Source organism: Episyrphus balteatus, chromosome 2 (assembly GCF_945859705.1).
Source record: "Episyrphus balteatus chromosome 2, idEpiBalt1.1, whole genome shotgun sequence".
In the NCBI taxonomy this organism is placed as follows: Eukaryota; Metazoa; Arthropoda; class Insecta; order Diptera; family Syrphidae; genus Episyrphus; species Episyrphus balteatus.
The window spans coordinates 118,848,470-118,862,832 of NC_079135.1; the positions used below are offsets into that span (position 1 = coordinate 118,848,470).

Below are 14,363 nucleotides of genomic sequence, written 5' to 3' on the forward strand. Positions count from 1 at the left end.
TTTACAAAAGTTTTGATAGTATGCATAAACTTGAAAATGTGCTATTTAAATTAAATATTAAAATTTGTTCGTTTTGCATTTCGAATCGAACAGTTCCGAAGAGTTCTAAGAATAACCAGTGGCGTATCCAGAAAAAAATTTGGGGTGGGGCTGAAAAATTTTTCAAAAATTTTTGATAAGGTAAATGTAGGTACTACAAATTTGTCTCTTTTTTATTCATCTTTGATCGAGAGAAAAGCGCTGTGCTGCGGTACTGAAAGTCGCATAGTAGCATTTTACTGCTCCCGACAACTTCGTACTACTGTTTCCTTTCACATTCAAAGTAGCTATTTTTCCAAGTTCTTGTATCCCAAACATTTTACACAAACAGCAAGGTGTTTAGTAATCTTTAAAAAAAAAAAAACACTTTTTCGTTCGAACTTTTTCATGTGCTGAATTCAAAACTGTTTAAAGATTTATTCCTATCACGTCTAGTTTTTGAGCTATACTCATCACTTTTTTCGGTATAAATGCCCATATTTCCACAATTCGACCGAAAGTGAACTAGCATCACTTTTCAATTTCACGTGAAATTGATCTTCGATCGATTTCGAAATTTTCGAAAATGCTTCGAACTGTCAAAACTGAAGGATCATCCATTTTTATTTTGTTTCTAAAGTTAAATTACTGCTACTTTGAACATGGATGCAATTTTATTGGCAACTTTATTGGAAAAAAGCAGAGTTTAAAAGAAAAAATAAGAAGTCACATTTTGCGAGACATATGAAATATGTAGGTAAGTGAAATGCAGAACATGGGCGATATTATTGCAAATTTTCAAAGAAAAATGAATTAGATAAAGTGTAAAGCGAATGAGGTTTCAAACACAGAGGCATGATATTTCATGCCTCATGTGTTTTATGTATTTTGTATTAAATTAACAACAATAAACATTACAAAACAATAAAAATATAAGTTTTGATAATATTTTGTCCAAAAATTGGAGATTCATTGAAAAAGATACCAAGTTCACGAGCAGAAACAAAGCGAATTGAATTCGATCAGAAAATCGAAATGAGCGAAAAAATGTAGAACACCTTAATCACTATCGGCAACGCAAGTGAATGTTCAAAAAGTGAAATGCAGAACGTAAAAGTCTCAAAAACTAGTTTTCAATGAAATTCTTTTGATGTTTAATCCGAAATATATATTTTTTAATAATATGTTCCTTTTTTAATACAAATCAGAAGCACAAACTGGAATTTGCTTAAATAAACCATTAGTTATGTTGACCACTAAGATATTGAAATATAAAAAAATTGTATTTCCAATTCCAATATCTTTGAGAAAAATATTATTTTTGAAAAAAAGTAATATACTCAAGACAATAAAATACGACGTGATTATTGTACGTGAATATTTGAAGAATTCTGAATTGGACTAAAATCCTGAAAATCCCAAACCTCAACGTCAACTAAGGCACTTACTCAAACAAACACTAACAACCATTTTAGAATTTGGAGGGGGCTCGATCTAAATCTCTACGATTTACGAAGAAGTTGCAGTTAATCATGTAGATTATGATGAAATCAGCTAAATAGTAACATGATTTTGGTGGCTTGGGGGGGGCTTGAGCCCCCTGAGCCCCCCCCCCCCCCCTCAATACGCCACTGAGAATAACCAAACAAAAACGTTGTGTGATTCGTTTGCTCTTATTTGTTTAGCCTTAAATCTTCACCAATTAAGACCATCCTGTCCTTAAAATACAGTGTAATGTATGAGTACTTCGATTGAATAATTTGCCTTTAAACAACTCTGCATTGTTTTCCGGTATTCCAGAATTATTTTACAAGTTAAAATAAAATCTTTTTAGTTTAATAACACTGATAACTTTCGAATTAATTGTCTTCCTAACCTCAGGCAAACGAATCGCAAGGTTTTGCAAAAAAAAATTGCATTTGAAAATACAATTTTTTTTAAATTTTGTTTTAAAATTGTACGCGAATTTTTTTTTTCTTTTAAGACGATACAGGATTCAAATACCTCTGCCAAAATAAATATTTTTGGCGTAACAGAAAATAAAACAAAATTATGCTAGTTCAGATATTTTTTCGAAATTTCAAACGGCAACGGCAACAACTAATTAAAGAAATGCTTTTATAATATTTTATGATATTCGGCTCTCATTTAATCAGCTTTCAGCGGTTTAAAATATAAAAATTGATTTCGAAGGTTATTTTAAGTGACCTAAGCTTGCTTAAATATTTAATTTGCCTATATTCTTATCTATTCTCGGTTTAGTCAAAATTAAAAAAATTATTTGGATTTTAAATCCATACAAAGCTCTACAACACAGCTTAATTTGTAGCCTATCAATGCCTTATATTATATCGAACGAATCAAAATAATCCTAATCCAGCATAGCGTTCGCTAAAAATATGATCACATCCCCAGATATGGCAAAAAAATTCGGTTGAATACCAATAAATTTTTTCACTTTTCATTTTCGTTCTTGTTCTAAAACTTCGACATTTTTAAAATCATCTTACTCAAAAGAATTAAGTAGCACACAACAATTTCTTGTTTAAGTTTTGAATTCTTGGGAGGGGTCATAAACCCGTGAACCCCCCTGTATACGCCGTTGCTATTCCTAAAAACTCTGAAATCTAGAAACTCATCTAGAAGAAGATAGTGTATAGTCTAGAAAGTGTGAAAAAAATACCTCTTTGAAGGCATCTTTCCTCATTTATGTTTTTAAATTAAGACTTGTGATTATTTTTTACGTTTTCAAACTTACCATTAAATTCGAACTGTAATTTATTTGTTCTTCCGCTAACCTTATTCCGAAGTAAATATAACAATCCTTCCTTCCGGACATCTTATATATTCCAGCGGAGTTCCCATCTTCTTCTTCTTATTATTAAACTTAATATAAACAAATCAGCTTTAGTTTATTTTCATAAAAAAGTACCTACACCGAAAAAAAAAAATTGATAATAACAGCTATCAAATTAACATTTTTCAGTGACAAAAGTCGTCCAACAATTAAAATATCAATTTTGATATTTTATCATATCATTTTGACATTTTTACTTGCTCTATAGGGCAAGTATTGGTTTCGTGTAGAAAAAAAAAATCGAGGTTTTAATCAAAACCAACATTACGATGATGGAGAAGATCAAAAAAGTGGTTTTCGTGCGTCTGTGCGTCTGTGCGTCTGTACGTCCATCTGTACATCGAGCTAGGGCCTAAACGGATGAATGGATTTGCTTGAAACTTGGGTCAGATGATTTTTACGTAATTCCCTAGACCCTTTTTTTAAATTTTTTTTAATATTTCCATTTTAACGCATACCTCCCATATAACGTTTTCGAGGTATTGCAAATTTTTCGAAAACGGCTCTAATGATTTTGATCAAATTTGGTGTGCGGAATACTCTTATTGATTCTAACAAAACTGCGTTTTTTGTTTTTCTCAAAAAATGCGGAGAACGGAAATATGGCGTTGCCGTTTTTCAAAAATTGACATATTTTTTAAGTTCATATTTTTCATGAAAGCATTAGTTTTATTTAAAATTTACAGAGATCATTAAGTATAAAGTGTTAAAAAAAAAAAAATCATGTGTGCAATTCACACGTGGTAGAAGTGAAACCTTAAAAAATCATTTTTCTTGCAAAAAAAAAAAAAAAAATTGAAAAAATCTACCTAATTTTATTCTATCACCTTCAAATCCATGTTTTTTATATGACAACCTAGATAAATTTTATATCATCTGAAAGCTTATTGTCTTAGCTCAATCAATATACAGGGTGTCCCAAAAGTAATGGATCAAACGAAATATGCTGATTGGGGAACTTAAGGGCTCTCAGAATTTGGTAACTTGTTCATCCCAAATCCTTACGGTTTTCGATTTAATGCAATTCTTGTGCAATTTCGAAAAATTCCTACTTGGCAACAGTATTTTGCTTCCTGCGCCCATTATTGTTTTTTGTTTTTTTAAATTCTTTTACGAAAATATTGCCAAATAATTAGGAACCATTAATTTATCAAAAAAATTTTTATTCCATACGCCATTTCGCTGCAAATTAACTAACAGTTTCAAGTTTTATAAAAAATCTATTTCTTACTTTTATTTGAGAGCGCCACCGCAAAAAAAATTTTGTACAGTGTGACACTGGTTTATTATTTTAAAAACTTGTCCCAGTATTGCAGTTTTCAAAAAAGTATAAAAGTTTCCAAAGTTGAAGTTAGATCGCAAAATATTGCAATTTGAATTCAACAAAACAAGGTTTTTCAGAGCAAAAATTCAAACAAAAATAGAGAATTTTGTTCAAAGAGAAATAAACAAACAACTGTTCAAGAAAATTTGTTTATTTTTGTTTGTTTTTTGCTCTGAAAAACCCTGTTTTGTTGAATTCAAATTGTAATAATTTGCGATCTAGCTTAAACTTTGGAAACTTTTATACTTTTTTGAAAACTGCAATACTGGGACAAGTTTTTAAAATAATAAACCAGTGTCACACTGTACAAAATTTTTTTGCGGTGGCGCTCTCAAATAAAAGTAAGAAATAGATTTTTTATAAAACTTGAAACTGTTAGTTAATTTGCAGCGAAATGGCGTATGGAATAAATTTTTTTTTGATAAATTAATGGTTCCTAATTATTTGGCAATGTTTTCGTAAAAGAATTTAAAAAAACAAAAAACAATAATGGGCGCAGGAAGCAAAATACTGTTGCCAAGTAGGAATTTTTCGGAATTGCACAAGAATTGCATTAAATCGAAAACCGTAAGGATTTGGGATGAACAAGTTACCAAATTCTGAGAGCCCTTAAGTTCTCCAATCACCATATTTCGTTTGATCCATTACTTTTGGGACACCCTGTATATATCGATCAGGTGTATGAGACATCTACAAAAAGAGCTAGAATTTTTTAAACTCGATAAAATTTCATCCAAAAAGCAAAAAAACATTTATTTTTATGTTCTCATGCTATTAAATCAATTTTTTTGTTTGACAACCTATAAAAAATTTTAAACCATGTGAAAGCTTATTGTTTCACCTTGTATAATGATGTATAAATTTTATTTTAAAGATGTCTACAAGAGAAGTTAGAATTTTTTAAAGTCAACCATGTCGAATTTCCAGACTGAGATTACGGTACTTCCTACACTGGTAGCTGGTCATCGCCAACAGATCTCCACAGGTGTTTTGAGGTATTTTTAAATTTTTTTCAATTTTAAATTGTGTAACTTGTAGAGCACGTAACGTTATGTGTGATATATCAAATAAAAGGTTATGTTATCAGCATGCGTATTAAAGTAAAATCAAATTTGTATGTGCACTAGATCAAAAGATATAACGTGTGTTGGAAAAGAACATCTTTTTACCGTTATCTCCGAATTTTGAAAATAAAATTAATTGAAATTTTGTGCAGTTATAATTTATTTAATTACCTATCTACAGTACAAATTTCATTTGTCTATCTATTAAAACAAAAAAGTTATAACAAGTTGAAGTCGTGTCGCGTTTTCGTTTCATCTTGTTTCAAATCACTACGATACTAAAGAAGTTTTCACTTCAAAAAAAAAAATATTTTTAAAAACATTTTTGAAAAAAAAAATTTTTTAATTTAATTTTTAATTTTTTGATTTTTTTTTTTTTTTGATTTTTTTTCTACAAAATCTTAAATTTCCAATAGATATTTAAGATAAAGGTACTGTGAACTACAAGAGCAAGTACGTGGGACCCAGTCGTGCATTTTATTTAATTTCACAATTAAAATATCAATGTTGACTAGATTTTACGTTTTAGTTTATTATAATGAAACCTATTTCTTTCCTTTTCATTTATATTATTTTTATTATTTTTAGAATTTTCTTTCTTTTTTCAAAACATTACTGAAAGGGAATATTCTTTACAAAATAATGGTAATATTATTTTTTCTATTATAGGTGATATAATTGTTTTGTTATTTTCTCCCAAACTATGTGAAGTAAAATCTTAGTGCCCATCAAATTTTCTCAGTAAATCATACATTTTACTTCGAAAAAACTCAAAGCGCCTTTAAATTAGTACACATAAAGAATTTTTTATTTAATATTTTTCAATGATTTGGAATGAGAATTTGATATGAAAAAATGATAATAAAATATCAAAAAAAAATTTCCAAAATGTGACATTTAAATATCATCCTGATAATAAAAATGTTGTTTTAACATTTTAAATATCATAAAACACATTTTATAGAGCATTTTTGGCTGATATTTAAAAAATGTTAAATTGATATTGGTTTTTTTTTCGGTGTAGATATCAGTGGAACCTTAGTAACTATTGACACTGAAGTGACAGAAATGAATTAAAAGGTCAATATTTCTTGACATTTAATACTCTGTTATCAATCTTTCATAAAAAAAAAAAATAATAATAAATCTCAATTTTCAAACATAAATCAAAAAGCTCTAACATTGTAATCCTCTTTGTCTCCAAAACAAAAAAATCAAAAAAATGCCTCTAGACAAATTTAATGCTTTTATCTTTCACAATAAACGAAAATTGATTTTATTTCTGCGATTCACAAAAATAAATCTACTCGATTCCACACCAATAGCTTCTTTATAACCAAAAAATCACAAAGTTACCAGGTAAAATGTTCTTTGATATTTATATTTTTTTGTATTTATTTTTTTTGTTTCTCTGAGAAATTGAAATCGAAACTTTATGCTTCTCTGATTCAGTGTGTTGGATTTCATGCGAATGCGATTATATGCTGCTTCGCAAGTTTTCTTATAAAACAGAGAGTGCCTATACCCTGACTACGCACCTTTATTTCTACTTAAAAGAATCTACTTGTAGGTATTTTACCAAAAAGATGTTCAAATTTGATCACAATTTTACTGTTTATGGCATTCAAAATAGAGCCTTTTGTTTTCTCTATAATAATCCCATCGATACAAGTATGCTAAATCCAAGGCAATAGTTAAAAATAGAAGATTTGAAGCAGAGCTCTGTTTTTTTGGGTGTGTTTTTGTTTTACCAGAAGCTCTTCTTTCTGCCACCACCGACCGTAGTCGATACGATACCATTCTCAGATATGCCACTGCTGTTGCTACACTTCCTTTGTGTAGTACACACTCTCTCTCTTCTATAGCAGTTGGTTTTGTTGGTCCTTGTTGTCTGTTGTTTGACATCAGAAACAGGAAATGCTCTACCTCCTTCGACAAACCCAAAATAGCTGCTTGCTGATTCTACTGCTGCTGCTGTTTCTGCTTGTGTTGGTGCTCCAAAAAGATGATATTCAAATTTACTTAAGTTCTTTTGGTTGAGTTGTCTTCGTGTTGAAATTATATTCCTGTATACGCCTTCCTGTTCCTGTTGCCCTACATCGCACAGTTATCTTCTCTATATAGCTCGATGACTGTCTCACTTACTCGTACTTTTTGCCATGATATTTAACTTTCTACTAAAATTCTATTGTTTGCATTTCATATTTTAATGTTCGAAGAAACCCTCTGTTTCCATTTGTTGGTTCGTCTTTTTGGTTAAGTCGTAGAGCTTGAGTTTGTAGAGGTTTATCTATAACTGGGGAGTATAAGGATAAGGAGGTTCATCTTTTGGTGGTTTTGAGATGGTTTTCGGTAGTATACCTTCGATATAAATGGGAATTAACGGAGAGGGATTTTGTAGAAATCTTTTCGCATCGAAGGTTATATGAATTCGAGTCGATTAATATTTTGCCAGGATGTACGAGTAGAGAAATAACGTTGTCAGTTATGTGTTTGTTCAAACGACGAACAACCTAATAGTAATTGGCGGCAATATGGATATCGATTTGAATTCAAATATTTTCGTTACCTCCTTTCGCACTTCTTTGCAAGCAAACTTTTTCATCGATGAGGACTCTAGGACACGACACGGTAGCAACGATGACGATGAAGTTTTAGATCCTTCGACGTTTGTCGATTTGTTTTTAGCGTTTCACATGTATAGAATTTGAAAGGAATACGATAAAATGCCTCAATCTCGACGATGATGAGGAGGAGCTCTCCTCTCCGACAGGAAAAAGCATCCGGCCAACGACGACGACGTAGATGACGATGACGATATAGAAAATCGAACATCAGTTTGTATACATATTTCGAATCATTAGGCAATCGAGTTGGTGATGAAATTTAAATTTATTGAATGAGAATTGATGTTCAAATTCATTAAACTGACTTTACCTGTATACCTTTTCTACCTTATACCAAGCTTATATATCTTTTTATCTATATTCCTAGGGCAGATATAGAAATATTTGTTGCTTTATTTTTGCTGTTGGATGGTGTGTTGAGTCATTAGAGAGTGCTCACTTAATTTTGGTAGCTGTCAATGTGGTAGAAATAACTCTGGTTCAATAATAATTGAAGTATTAAAATTTTATTGCAACTGACAATTTAACAACCATCGATGACGATTGGATGAAATTTAATGAAAATTAATATGGACATGACATGTTTCTTTACTAACTCGTATTTCATTTGTACTAGAATAATTTATTAGTATTCTGTACATAAGAATAAAGGGAATATTTTAGGAAGAAAGATATCTTAAGACGATCCTTACAGAATTGAAATTTTCTTTTTTATTATTATCTATGATACATTGATACATATCATAGATGCAAAACTGGATGTTGAATTCAAAGATGAAATTTCACTGACATTCAACACAACAATAAAACCAGTGGCGTATTGAGGGGGGGGGGGGGGACTAAGGGGACTTGTTCGTAAATCTTATAGATTTAAAGGGAGCTCAGATGCTCGAGCCCCCTCCAAATTCGGAACTAGTGATGGGAACTATCGAATAAAAACTATCAAACTATCGATAGTTGTAAAATATTCATTCATTCGATAGTTTTAAATCATTCATTCATTCATTTAGTTACTATTTTCATTCGAATAGTTTTTTTTATACGGTAGTTTTGTCATTAAAATAGTTTTTTTTATTTGATAGTATTTTCTTTTGAACATTATCCTTATTCGATAGTTTTTTCATTTGAATAGTTTTTTAATACGATAGTTTTTATTCGATAGTTTATTCGATAGTTTGTTCGATAGTTTTTATTCGATAGTTTTATTCGATAGTTTTTATTCGAATAAATAAATGAATGACTGAATGAACTATTCGATAGTTCAAATCATTCGATAGTTCCCATCACTATTCCGAACGGCTATTTGTGTTTTTTTGAGTTAGGGCCTTAGCTGAAGTTGGGGGTTGGGAGTTTTTTTTTTCGGATTTAAGCCCTTTTTTTAGTATAATACGTACGTCGAATAACATCACCGTTTAATTTTGCAAAAGTTCTTACGCAATCTCAATAAACACTTTTTCTCAAAAATAATATATTTCTCAAAGCTATTTGAAATAAAAATGTTTGATATGTCAAAATCTTAGTGGTCAACATAACAAATAGTTTCCTTTCAGCAAATTCCAGTTTGGACTTCGAATTCGGATTAAAAAAGAAACTATTACGAAAAAATAATAATTTAATTGAAAATTAGTTTTTGAGACTTTCACTTTCTGCATTTTTCACTAATTTTGATTTTCTGATCGAATTCAATTCATTTTATTTCTGTTCGTAAATTTGGTGCATTTTTCAATGAATCTGTAATTTTTGTACAAAATATTATCAAAACTTATGTGTCTCCTTATTTTTACTTGCGATATAGGTACTATATATCAAGTTATGCATTCGTACAAAAAAAAAAAGTTGAGATAACATTTTTCCATGACATTACGATGGTAGACAATGCCAAAAAAGTGGGTCCCGGAAGTCCGTCTGTCTGTCTGTCTGTCAGTCTGTCTGTCAGTCTGTCTGTCTGTCTGTCTGTCTGTCTGTCTGTATAAGGAGCTACAGCCTAAACGGATGGACCGATTAATATCAAACTTGGTATGTAGCGTTATTTGGCGACTCTCCAGAGGGGTTTTTGGAATTAATTTTTTTGGACCAAAAATAACGGTACTTGTCATATACCGATTTTAGTAAAATTGAAATTTCTCAAAAACGGCTCAAACGATTTTGTTTAAAAAATTCAAATGTTAGTTTTAAGCTAAGGTCTATCTTTCAATGAAAAAATTTTTTTTTGAGAATCATTATTAACGGTACCTGTCATAGAACCGTTTTTTTCAAATCCGATTATCTCCGAAACGGCTTATTCGATTTCAACGAAACGAAAAAGCATTTATATAATTAAAATATAAATCAAAAATAAGATTTTGAAAAAAATAGTTTTTGGATTTTTAAAAAAATTTTGAAAATTTTTTTTTGAAAAATCAAATTTTCGAAAACGGTACATTTAATTCTTTTGAAATTTTGTTTTTAGATGTTGATTAGTGATTTCTACAAAATGGCATACCAATTTTATTTTAAAACTTTTTTTCCAAAAAATTATTTATAAAAAATTAGTTTTTTAAAAAACGGCTTTAACGATTTTGAAAATTTTTTTTTCTAAAAATGCATCTTAATATATCAATCAAAACTGCATACTTGTTTTGGAGGGCAATTTAATTTCAGATTTTATTTTATTTTTTTTTAAACGAATTTTATTTTTTTCCAAATTTCTATATAAAAAGTCTCAAAAATTAAAGCAACTTTAACTCTAAGAGCAAGTTCGTGCGACCCAGTCGTGCATTTTATTTCTTTTAAATTCTTCTTTTTTTCCATTAAAATTGCCGATGAAATTGCATCCAGCAGTAATAATTTAACTTCAGAAACAAAAAAAAATAAATTGCACGACTGGGGTCGCACGTGATTGCTCTTATGGTAAAAGTTACTCTAATGTTAAAGTTTTCAATTGAACAAAATAAGGAAAAAATTAAAATTTGATATTTTCACTGAATTTCGTTAGTGGTGCAAAAAAATAAAATCTTTTTTTTTATAAATAATTAAATACCGTTTTAAATGCTCTTTTACAAAAAACTAAGTATGCCATTTTATTTCTAGTATAAAAAGGAATTTTTAGAAAAAAAAATTTCGAAAATCGTTAGAGATGTTTTTTAAAAAATTAATTTTTTATATAGGTATTAAAATTTCCTAACATTTGTCAAAAAAAAATTGATATGCAATTTTGAATAATTAATTAATTTACACATAAAAACGAAATTTCAAAATTTTTTACCAACCCGTTTCCAAAAAATTGATTTTTCAAAAAAAAAATGTTGAAATATTTTTTAAAAATCCAAAAATGTGTTTTTTGAAAAATTAAATTATTCATAAATCCAAAAAACCGTTCTATGGCAGGTACCGTTAATAACGGTACAAAAAATATTTTTTGTATTATCAAAGGCGGCTCTTATCAATAACAGTAAGCATAAAAATTTTAATCAAAATCGTTAGAGCCGTTTTTGAAATAAATCAACTTTTCTGTTTCCGTTATATGACAGGTACCGTTAGTTTTGGTCCTAAAAAAAAAATTTCAATTTCTCCTCTAGGGAATCACCCAAAACTGTTAACTACCAAGTTTGAAGAAAATCGCTTCAGTAGCTTAGGCTGTAGCTCGAGGTTCTTACAGACAGACAGACAGACAGAATTGCCGGACCCACTTTTTTGGCATTCTCCATCATCGTAATGTCATGTAAAATTGTTATCTCGAGTTCGATTTTTTTTACGAATCCTAAACTTGCCCTATAGTACCTATATCGCAAGTAAAAAATGGATGATCCTTCAATTTTGACAGTTCGAAGCAATTTCGAAGTTTTCGAAATGAAGAACATGATATTTTGTTTCACGTAAAAATGAAAAGTGATTTCAATTCACTTTCGGTCTAATTGCGGAACATGGGCGTGAAATGTTATACCACTTTCAGTACCGCATCACAGCGCTTCACTCTCGATCAAAGATGAATAAACTAGAGAGACAAATTTTTCGTTCCCCTCTAAAAAATTTTTGAAAAATTTTCCAGTCCCCGCCAATTTTTTTTCTGGATAAGCCACTGAATAACACGTCCACACTTAACTGAAATTGTGGACGTAGCTTAAGGTAAGATATATGGAAAAGATTCAACAGTTTTTGAAAGAAGAAAAATAGTTTTTATAAACAAAGCTTGAAACAATGTTGAAATAATTAACCACAATTAATTCAAATCAAACAATTTTTGGAGTTGAAAATGTTAAAAAAAATTTCTCCCACAAGAAATGTGATTTCATGACCATATTTTGACTTACTTGACTGGGCTCTTTTAAAATTTATAGAAAAATATTTTTGATTATTAATTTTACATATACGAAATTTATTTAAAAACTTAAGAAACTATATAATAACATTAAAGTGGTTAAAAAACATCTCTTTTGCTTTAACATTTCTTGTACACTAAAGAAATTTAATTTTTAAAATTTTCTTGAATAAAATCTAAAATTGAAATCGGTTACGTCGTTAACGAGAAAGTGAGTCATCAACAAAACGGTTCTTTGACAGATAGCATTAAGAACTGTACAAAAAGTATTTTTTTTTTTTTCAAAACTAAGAACTTACTTGCCACAAAACATATATTTTTTTTAATCAAAATCGTTAGGACGGTTTTTGAGAAAAATAACCTTTTCTAATTTGATTATATGTAAAAAATCACAAAATTATGGTAACCAGCGTTTTAGGCTGGAGGTATTCAGAGTTACGAAGCCAAAGTTCTCTTTTTTTTTCGAAAGTGAAAAATCCTATTTCTTGGATCTGGTACATTTTGTAGAGCTTCTTTTAATGATTACAAAACCTGTATGTAAAAATTCCGTAACACCCCCAAAATCTGGAATTAAAGCGAAAAAAAAAACTATTCTTACTATCGAATAAAAAAAACTTTTCGAATGAAAATAGTATACCGAAATGAAATGAATTAAAAAAATAAATGCGGTTTTAAATTATCGAATGAATAAATGTTTTGCAACAATCGAATAGTCCTATAGTTTTTATTCGAAAGCTCTAAATTTCCCAAACACTACTTAAAACCAAGAATTGATTTGTGACTTCTATGACATTTTTTTATTTTTATTGGAGTTTTTTGGTTAGAAATTGAAAAATGAAAAGTTGATTAAGAAGAATTAAAAAAAAAAAAGTTTAAGAATGTTTGGCTAACAAAAATGAGTTATCATCTCCTCTTCATATGAAAATTTTTAATGAAACACGCCGAGTATTTTCAATTTTAATTGCTCATCAAAAGGTACCAGTGTAGTCTTCAAGTCCTCTCAATTTGCTGATTTCACCACATTTTCACTTCAATTTACTTTTAAATAGATACCACTTAATTTTCTTACCCACTCAATATAATAAAAGAAAAGAACAGGAAACCAAAGAAAAAAAAAAAATAAAAAGTCATTGGTAGCAATAAAACTGATAATAATTTCAGCACTTTTGTGGAGTTTTATGTGTTTGACCACGGAATTGCTGCTCTTTTAGTTTAACGTCCATGGTCCATGTCCTACCTTTACAAAAACTACAAAAACACCATTAGGTATACAAAAGGATATTCTTTTCATATTTTTTTTTCTTCGTTTGTATAACTTCCTTAAAACTTTACTTCCTGCCATGTATAGTGCATTCAGAGAAGGTATACAGTACGAACAGTGACTGCATATACCACTTACAAGAGAGTTGAAAAAAAAAGTGACTTTGCCCTCTCTAAAAGTCGAAGTACTTAAACCTTTAGAGTCGTTAGAACAGATTGTTTATTTTTGAAATCCGTTAGCCATTTTGTCCATTTTTTTGAAAAAAAAAGTAAAAAAAAAAAGAGTGATAGTATCTCAAGTCTTAATAACGGACAATGAAAAGATGCTGAGTTCACAAAAGGAAGGAAAAAATCTTTTTTATTACTTCCACTTTAAACTTTGTTAAATAAAGTTTAAATTCTGCCTTGGAGTTTTTAACTGAAAGGAACAACAAACGGTATTATTTTTTCTAGACATGTTAATGACTGCTGAAAATCATCGATTTAAGGTACCTTCAGTAGATTATTGATTGGTAATATTTCTTACAAGTACCTACTACCTACCTTCCCCGATTGTAGTAGATATATACTTGGTCAATAAATGGCACCTATGAATTCAACTTACTCCATAGGGCCATTTTACACATCGCCGAAAATCGGCTTGGTACCGGGTTGTAAAAGGTAAAAGAATATGTAACCTGCAACCATAAAAAAGGGGCGTTTACCCAGTATACCGGGCAGATTTTCGGCGATGTGTCAAATGGTCCATATAGTCGCTTGTTGGTATACCTAGTACCTACTTCTCCCAATTCCATTTACTATTGAACTCATACTTTAGAAGAGAGAGCAGAAAAAAAATAATTTTAAACATAACTTAAGGACATAACTCAAGGACATAACTTATGAGTAATATTTTGGTTATTGAAGAAATACGCTT

General features: G+C 29.7%; 1 long non-coding RNA gene across 1 annotated transcript in view; it reads left to right on the forward strand.

Moving 5' to 3' along the window:
* The first annotated feature begins 634 nt into the window (after nucleotides 1-634).
* The window catches only part of LOC129910181 (uncharacterized), a 283,266-nt gene continuing 269,537 nt past the window's right edge, over nucleotides 635-14,363 (forward strand). Inside the window, exon 1 of the long non-coding RNA XR_008771487.1 lies at nucleotides 635-1,099. This is a non-coding gene — a long non-coding RNA (uncharacterized LOC129910181). The remainder of the gene's footprint in view (nucleotides 1,100-14,363) is intronic.